The 7482-nt window shown below is 39.1% G+C and overlaps 1 pseudogene; it reads right to left on the reverse strand.

Moving 5' to 3' along the window:
* Nucleotides 1-4604: 4604 nt before the first annotated feature.
* LOC143666463 (zinc finger protein 639 pseudogene) lies at nucleotides 4605-6766 on the reverse strand (annotated as a pseudogene).
* Between the last annotated feature and the right edge of the window lie 716 nt (nucleotides 6767-7482).

A 7482-nucleotide genomic window follows, 5' to 3' on the forward strand; every position in this document is an offset into this window, starting at 1 on the left:
AGGGCAGCTGGGCAGGAGAGGTCCCTGGACCTGGCTGTGTTTTAGATGACACGACAGAGGAGCTCTGAATCACTCCCTCTCGGGCTGGAGCAATGACTGGCCGCGCTCATTTCAGGGACACAGGAGGCCAGCACCTGGCCCTGTGTCTGTTATAGTGGGAGAAGACCTTCCTCCCACCAAGATTCACTTCACGGGGCTTTCTCAATGTGGTAAGAGGTTTCAGCTGCTGGGCAGGTCACAGATAGAAAAAATGCAAGTGTTCACACCAAAGGGGATATTCTGGCTTTCTCAAATGACCAATGTTCATAGAGCGGTTATTACATTCGAGTAGTAGTTGTCTACACCCACCAGAAGGCAATCCTTTAACTAGGACCTTTCTTCTGAGGGGCACCCATGGGACAATTTGGCCCACAACTTATATTCCCAAGAGGCCTTAAATGTAGACTTTGGATATTATTCAATTATGATTTTGAGATTTGGTAAGGACCCTGGAACCAGGCCTACCACTGCTCCCGAACTAGCTGTGTGACGTTGGCCAACATTTCAACCTCTCTGTTTCCAAGACTCCTTCTCTATAAAAGGCTGAGCCAGCCACACACACAGAAAAGCCACATATTGTATGATTCATTTATCTGAAGTGTCCAGAATAGGAAAATCCACAGAAACAGAAAAGCGGATTACTGGTTGCCATAGGCTGGGGGGAAGAAGAGACTGGGAAGTGACTGCTAACGGCTGTGGGGTTTCATTTGGGGGTGATGAAAATGTTCTATAATTAGATAAAGCTTAAAGAGTTACTATTTATAAGGTGCTTTGAACAGTGCCTGCCACAAAGAGAGTGCTTTGTTAAGTCTCCCTTAAATAAAACTTACCTCCAAATGAAGGCATACACATGGGGAGGCCTTGGAAAAAAATATGTTCATAATACGATTTGAAAGTGGTATCCCATTCCTGCATCTCACTATCTGTTGTGTGCTTTTTGTAAAGCCTGTAATTATCTTGTGGATAGTATCATTATATTGCATTCTAAATTATGTGTGTTAAAGAGTGTTTATTTGTTAGGCTTGGGACTTTAACACGTGGTTGAGTCTTGCTTCAGCATATCTCATTTCTATTTACTTATTTATTTTCACCATATTGGGCACCTCAAAAAAAAAAAAAAAAAAGAGGTGACTCAGGGTGCTGAAAGTCCAGTGCACCCCATGAGCTGTCCCTGAGTCAGATGGCTTTAGGCAGAGGAGTTGGCCACAAAAGGTGAGGACTTTAAACAAGCATTTTCGAAGGAGCGTCAGCACATCATGACGCTGATAAAGCCTGCTGCCCTCCTGCATGGGACACGTGACCTCTGTCTAGTTGGCAGAGAAGGAGGGAGAGCTGAGAGGTTTTTCCACTTGCTTGGTCCCCTTATTTACTGAAGTTTGGAGTATAGGAATGTGACCACAAAAGGAAGTCAGGCCTTTTGCTCCTTTATGATTGCAAGGAGCAGTCATAAAACCTCTGTGGAGGGCATGCTCGCGCAACGAGGAAATGGTTAACTGGTGGCTGGCTGTGGGCGCGTGGGAGGGTGGAGAAAGAGAACCCTAACTAGTGTTTGCTAAGTTGCATGAGTTGCAGAGTGGCCAAGTATCTTATAGTATTTTCACCATAGAGATGTGCTAAATATAAATAACGTCAAAAGGATGGATAACAGCGAAATAGAGTAAAATAATTACAACGTGGTGATTTTTTAGTATGCTTCCATTTTTTAAAATAACAGTTTATTGAGAATTGAATTATAATTCACAAATCATAAACCTCCACCTGTTCTAGATTGCTCGATTGCTGAAAGTAGATACCATAAATGCACTGGTTTTGACTATGGGGATTTATTAGCTTACACGCTTACAGTTTTGAAGCTGAAAAAAAATATCCAAAACACAGATGCCTTCTTCCTGAAGACTGGCTGCTGGTGATCCTGGACTCCTCTTGTCACATGGCAAGGCACATGGTGGCATATGCTGGTCTCTCCTTTCTCTTCCGGGTGTCATTGCTTCCAACTTCTTAGTTCCATGGCTTTCTCTTTTTTCTGTCTGAATTTCACTCTCTCATAAAGAACTCCAGTAAAAGAATTAAGACCTACCCTAAAAGAGGTAGGTCACATCTTAAGTTCCTACTCACCAAAAGATCCTACTCACAGTGGGTCCACACGCAGAGGAATGGATTAATTTTAAAACATATTTCTCTAGGGTACATACAGTTTCAAGCTACTACCCCTGGCCTCTGGTAACCAGTAATCTGATTGCCATCTCTATGGATCTGCCTATTCTGGACATTTCGTATAAATGGAATGATACAACATGTGGACTTTTGTGGCTGGCTTCTTTCATTTACATAATGTTTTCAAGGTTTACTCATGTTATAGAATGCATCAGCATTTCATTCCTTTTTATTGCTGAATAATACTCCAATATATGGATATGCCACATTTTGTTTATCCATTCAGCAACTGATGGACAGTTGGGTTGTTTTCACTTTTTGACTATTGTTAATAATGCTGCTATGAACATGTGTGTACAAGTATTTGCATGTATGTTTTCATTTCTCCTGGATATAAATCTAGGCCTGGAATTGCTGGCCATATGGTGATTCTATGTTTAACATTTTGAGGAACTGCCAAATTGTTTTTCAAAGCAGCTGCACCATTCTGCATTCCGACCAACAACGAATGAGGGTTCCAATTTTTCCACATGCTCGTTAACACTTGTTATGGTCTGTGTTTTTAATTAGAGACATACAAGTGGTGTGAAGTAGCATGTCATTGTGATTTTGATTTGCATTTCTCTAATTAATGATGAGAGCCGCTTTTCATGTGCTTATTGTCAATGTGTATATTTGCCTTGAAAAAAAAAACATGAATTCAGATTCTTTGCCCATTTTTATTTGACTTACTTATCTTCTTAATATTGAGTTGTAAGAGGTCTTTATATATTCTGGATTCAAATCCCTTATCAGCGATATGACTCACAAATATTTTCTCTTATTCTGTGGTTGTCTTTTCACTTTGTTGATGGTGCTCTTTGAAGAAAAAAAGTTTTAAATTTTGATGAAGCACTATATATATATATATATTTGGTTATTTGTGGGTTTTGGTATCTACAAAACCATTGTCCCATCTGAGGTCACAAAGATTTATGCTTGGTGTTTTCTCCTTAGAGTTTTATTGGTTTAGTTCTTAAATTTAGGTCTCTCATTTAGTTTGAGTTAATTTTTGTATGTGGTGTGAAGTAGGGGTCCACCTTTATTCTTTGGCATGTGGATATCCAGTTCTCCCAGTTCTATTTGTTGAAAAACTGATATTTCCATTGAATTGTCTTGGTACTCTTGTCAAAAACTCAATTGATTGTAAATGTTGAGGTTCATTTCTGGATCTCAATTCAATTGTTTGAGCTACACATCTATCCTTATGCCAGCCCCACAGTGTTTCTATTCTATAGGTTTGTAGTAAAATTTTAAACCAGAAAGTGTGTGTCATACAACACTATTCTTTTTTTTTTTTTTCCAAGATTGTTTTGGCTATTTTGGGTCTCTTGAATTTCCATTTTGATAGGAATTATGCTGAATCTGCAGATTAATTTGATGAGTATTGCCATCTTAATAACATTAAGTCTTCTGATCCATGAACATGGGACATCTTTCCATTTATTCAGGTCTTCATTAATGTCTTTCAATAAACCTTTAAGTCTTAGAATTGAATTCCTTTTTTTTTTTAACCCAGTATTCTAGTTTGCTAGCTGCTGGAATACAATATGCCAGAAATGGAATGGTTTTTAAAAAGGGGAATTTAATAAGTTGCTAGTTTACAGTTCCAAGGCCGAGAAAATGTCCAATTAAAACAAGTCTATAGAAATGTCCAATCTAAGGCATCCAGGAAAAGATACCTTGGTTCAGGAAGGCCAGTGAAGTTCAGGATTTCTCTCTCAAGTGGAGAGGCATATGGCGAACACTGTCAGGGTTTCTCTCTAATCTAGAAAGGCACATCGCGAACATGGTGTCATCTGTTAACTTCCTCTCCAGCTCCCTGGGAGACATTTTCCTTCTTTGTCTCCAAAAGTCACCAGCTGGTGGACTCTCTGTTTGTGGTTTGGTGGTATTCTGTCATCCTTCTCCGCTCTCTCCGAACCTTGTGGCTTTCTCTTTTGTTGTTCTCCAGCTTTTTCCAAAGTCCTTCCTCTTTTATAGGATTCCAGTAAAGTAATCAAGAGCCACCTAGAATGGGTGGAAACATGTCTCCACCTAATCCAGTTTAACACCCATTCTTGAGTGAGTCACATCTCCATGGAGATAATCTATGAAAGTTTCCAACATCCAGTACTGAATAGGGATTAGAAGAAATGGTTGCCTTTACAAAATGGGATTAGGATTAAGACATGGCTTTTTTAGGGTACATACATCCTTTCAAACTGGCACACCCACTTATAATATTTGACTTAAAATCTTTGTCTATTAAGTCCAACTTCTTGGCTTCCTCGGGGAAAGTTTCTATTGACTGCTTTTCTTCCTGTACATGGATCATATGTTCTTATATCTTTGTGTATCTTGTAATTCTTTTTTTTTTTTTGTAAGGAAAACTGTAATATAGTTTCTTTAATACATGTTCCCTATCAATTCATGAAATCAGAGCACTTACAAGTAACAGGACGATAGTCACAATAAGTGGTTAAAACTATCAACTATCATACAGCTGAAAATACCATATTTAAGATGCAATTATATACTGAAAAATGCAGCAATGACAAGATAAGTGGACTATTTTAAAAAATCGTGTTAAAGGCAATTCTCATAACTTATATTTAAAATCATCCATTTAACATCTTCCAAAAAAGTTGAATTTATTATTTTACATTGACATAATGCAAGTTAAACGAAGAAAACAGTCAAGTTGTTTCATGGACTGGAAGGTGACTTATTAATTCCCTTTCATTTCCAAACCTCATCAAACAGTCGCTACATTTATGAGGTAAATCGGCCGAATGTTTGAAGTCTAGATGAATCTTAAGATCTTCTATTTGTCCTGTTGAATATTCACAGTATTGACATAAATAAATCCCTTCAGATAAATGTGAATTTAAATGCTTGCAATATTCTAGCATACTTGAAAAGCCTTTTCCACAATCATCACAAACATGGGGGAAAATTTTAGTATGTTCAATAGCAACATGCCTGTTAACATTTGTATGAAGTCTGCTCCGAAAACCACACACTTGACACACAAAGAAGTTTTTACATTTGTCAAAGGTAATTTTGCTTAGGAGGCTGTACTGCCCATGTTCTCCATTGTTATACTTATCACTCAGCTCTATTAATTTGCATGCATGCTCATTCACCACATGGCTGTGCAAGTCTTCTGGGTCATTTGTTTCATGTTCGCAGAACTGGCATAAGTACTGCTCATCACAGCTGTACTCTTGGAAGTGCAGGTAGAGCTCACTGCTGGAGGAGAACTGTACATCACACTGCTCACACCAATACAGGTGGTCACTGAAATGGGTGTCTGCAATGTGCTGGCTAAGGTTCTCAAAAATTACTGTCTTATAATCGCAGTATTTACAAATGTAGGGATCCTCCTCATGCAGTTTGGCATGTTCAATCAGAAGCATGTTGGTAGAGAAACTTTCCTTGCACACTCGACACACATTTGAATCAGTACGCTTATGCTTCAGGATCATATGTTGCTTTAAATCAGAAAAATATTTGCTATTGAACTCACACAGTTCACATTTATAGAGGCCGCTGCTATTAACTCTCAGTAAGGGCCATTTCTGCTGGGCAGTCACATTCAAAGCTTGACTCTTGTCAAGAACTTTACAAAGTTTAGCTGATGGTTCTTCATCAGTCTGGTCTTGGAGACTCTCAGAAGAATTGTTCTCTGTCTCTATATCATAATCCTCAGAAATTGCATGCACTTCTGCAACAATCGGAACATCTTCGGCAGTATGAACTTCTACAGGACTCTCCTCTTGCGTTTGTTGATTGACTGATTCAGGAGAGTCACACTCTTCATCACATATTTCAATATCTGCAGATTTTTCTGTGGAAAAGGAATTGTGGTCTAGAATTCTAAGAACAGGACTGGGAACCAGGTAGCTCTGATTTCTGTTTATGGCTTTGATTCCATCTGTAAATTTTGGCAAGTCATTTGATGCCTCCGTATCAGAATCATCATCTTTGTTGTCAAAATATTTTAAGTCTGGCTGTCTCATAGAACAGACACTATAACAATGATCAGAAAAAATTCCACTGAATCCATCTGCAATTCTGCTTATTCCAGAGGAATCTGAATAACGAGAAGGGTGAAAAGTCTTCCTTTTTCTTTTTTTAGGATATTCATTCATATCTTTTAAATTTGGTATTAATTCTTAATACTGGAGTAAGAAAAAAGGAATTACAGGAAAATTTCCACAGATGGTAAGAAATGCCTTTTATTTGTGTTTCTGCTGTTATGAAGACTTTTGCTCACTAGTCCTCTCATTGGGATATTTGTGAATTGCATGCAATTTATTATTTGCGCCACCTTCTCCATGGTTGGGCATATCCTTCAGTCAGGCACCAACTTTTACCCCTTTGCAAAGAGAAAATCCGCTTCAAATTACTTGTGTGCCTAGGCTGTACAGTAGCAGGAGGCCAAGGCGCGCCGAGGGCGGGATTAGGTGTGGCCCTGTCGTCGTGAGGGCGGAGGGTTCCGCCATCCCGCCCTAAAACGGCGGCAGGTTTTCGGTCCGCCTCTTGTAATTCTTTTTGTTGAAAACTGGACATTTAAAATCATGTAATGTGGATACTCTGGAAATATATCTCTCCCTTGTTACTAACCAAAGGTTTATTGTTGCTGTTTGTTGTTACTGCTACTGCTATTTGTTTAGTGACTTTCCTGACTAATTCTGTGAAGTCTGTTTTCTTTGTTGTGTGGCCACTAACGTCTCTATTCAGTTAGCTTAGTAGTCAGCTAATGATTGGATAAAGATTTCCTTAGATGTCTCAAACCAATAAGTCTCCCAGGCTTTACTGAGGGGCTATGTGTTCAGACATGCCTTCAATCCTAAGGCATTTGAAAATTATGTCTCAGCCTTTATTCCCTATTTTCCCAGAGCCTCAAGGTTAGTCAGAGATGAGAAATTAGACCCTTCGAATTTTTTTCCTGGGCAAATGCACAGCCCCTACACATACAGATGGCTTTCTTGATTTCCGGTAATATGTTTTTCAGAGCCACCTACTGACATCACAATCCCCAGATTTTTCTTTTAAGTTTTTCATCAGTCAACTGATAACAGCAGCTGAGGCAGCTGCAATGTTGAACAATTGCCACTGACTATTTTTGACAAACTGGGGACAGGGCTGTTGTGTTGAGGTAGCTCTGGGTTAGTCTCAAGTCAGATAAGCCCTGAAAATGGTACTTTTCCAGGGAACTGTCAGAAAAGTCAAATAGGCCAGTCCTCTGGGGATAAAACTCTT

The sequence above is a fragment of the Tamandua tetradactyla genome, chromosome 23 (assembly GCF_023851605.1).
Source record: "Tamandua tetradactyla isolate mTamTet1 chromosome 23, mTamTet1.pri, whole genome shotgun sequence".
Lineage (NCBI taxonomy): Eukaryota > Metazoa > Chordata > Mammalia > Pilosa > Myrmecophagidae > Tamandua > Tamandua tetradactyla.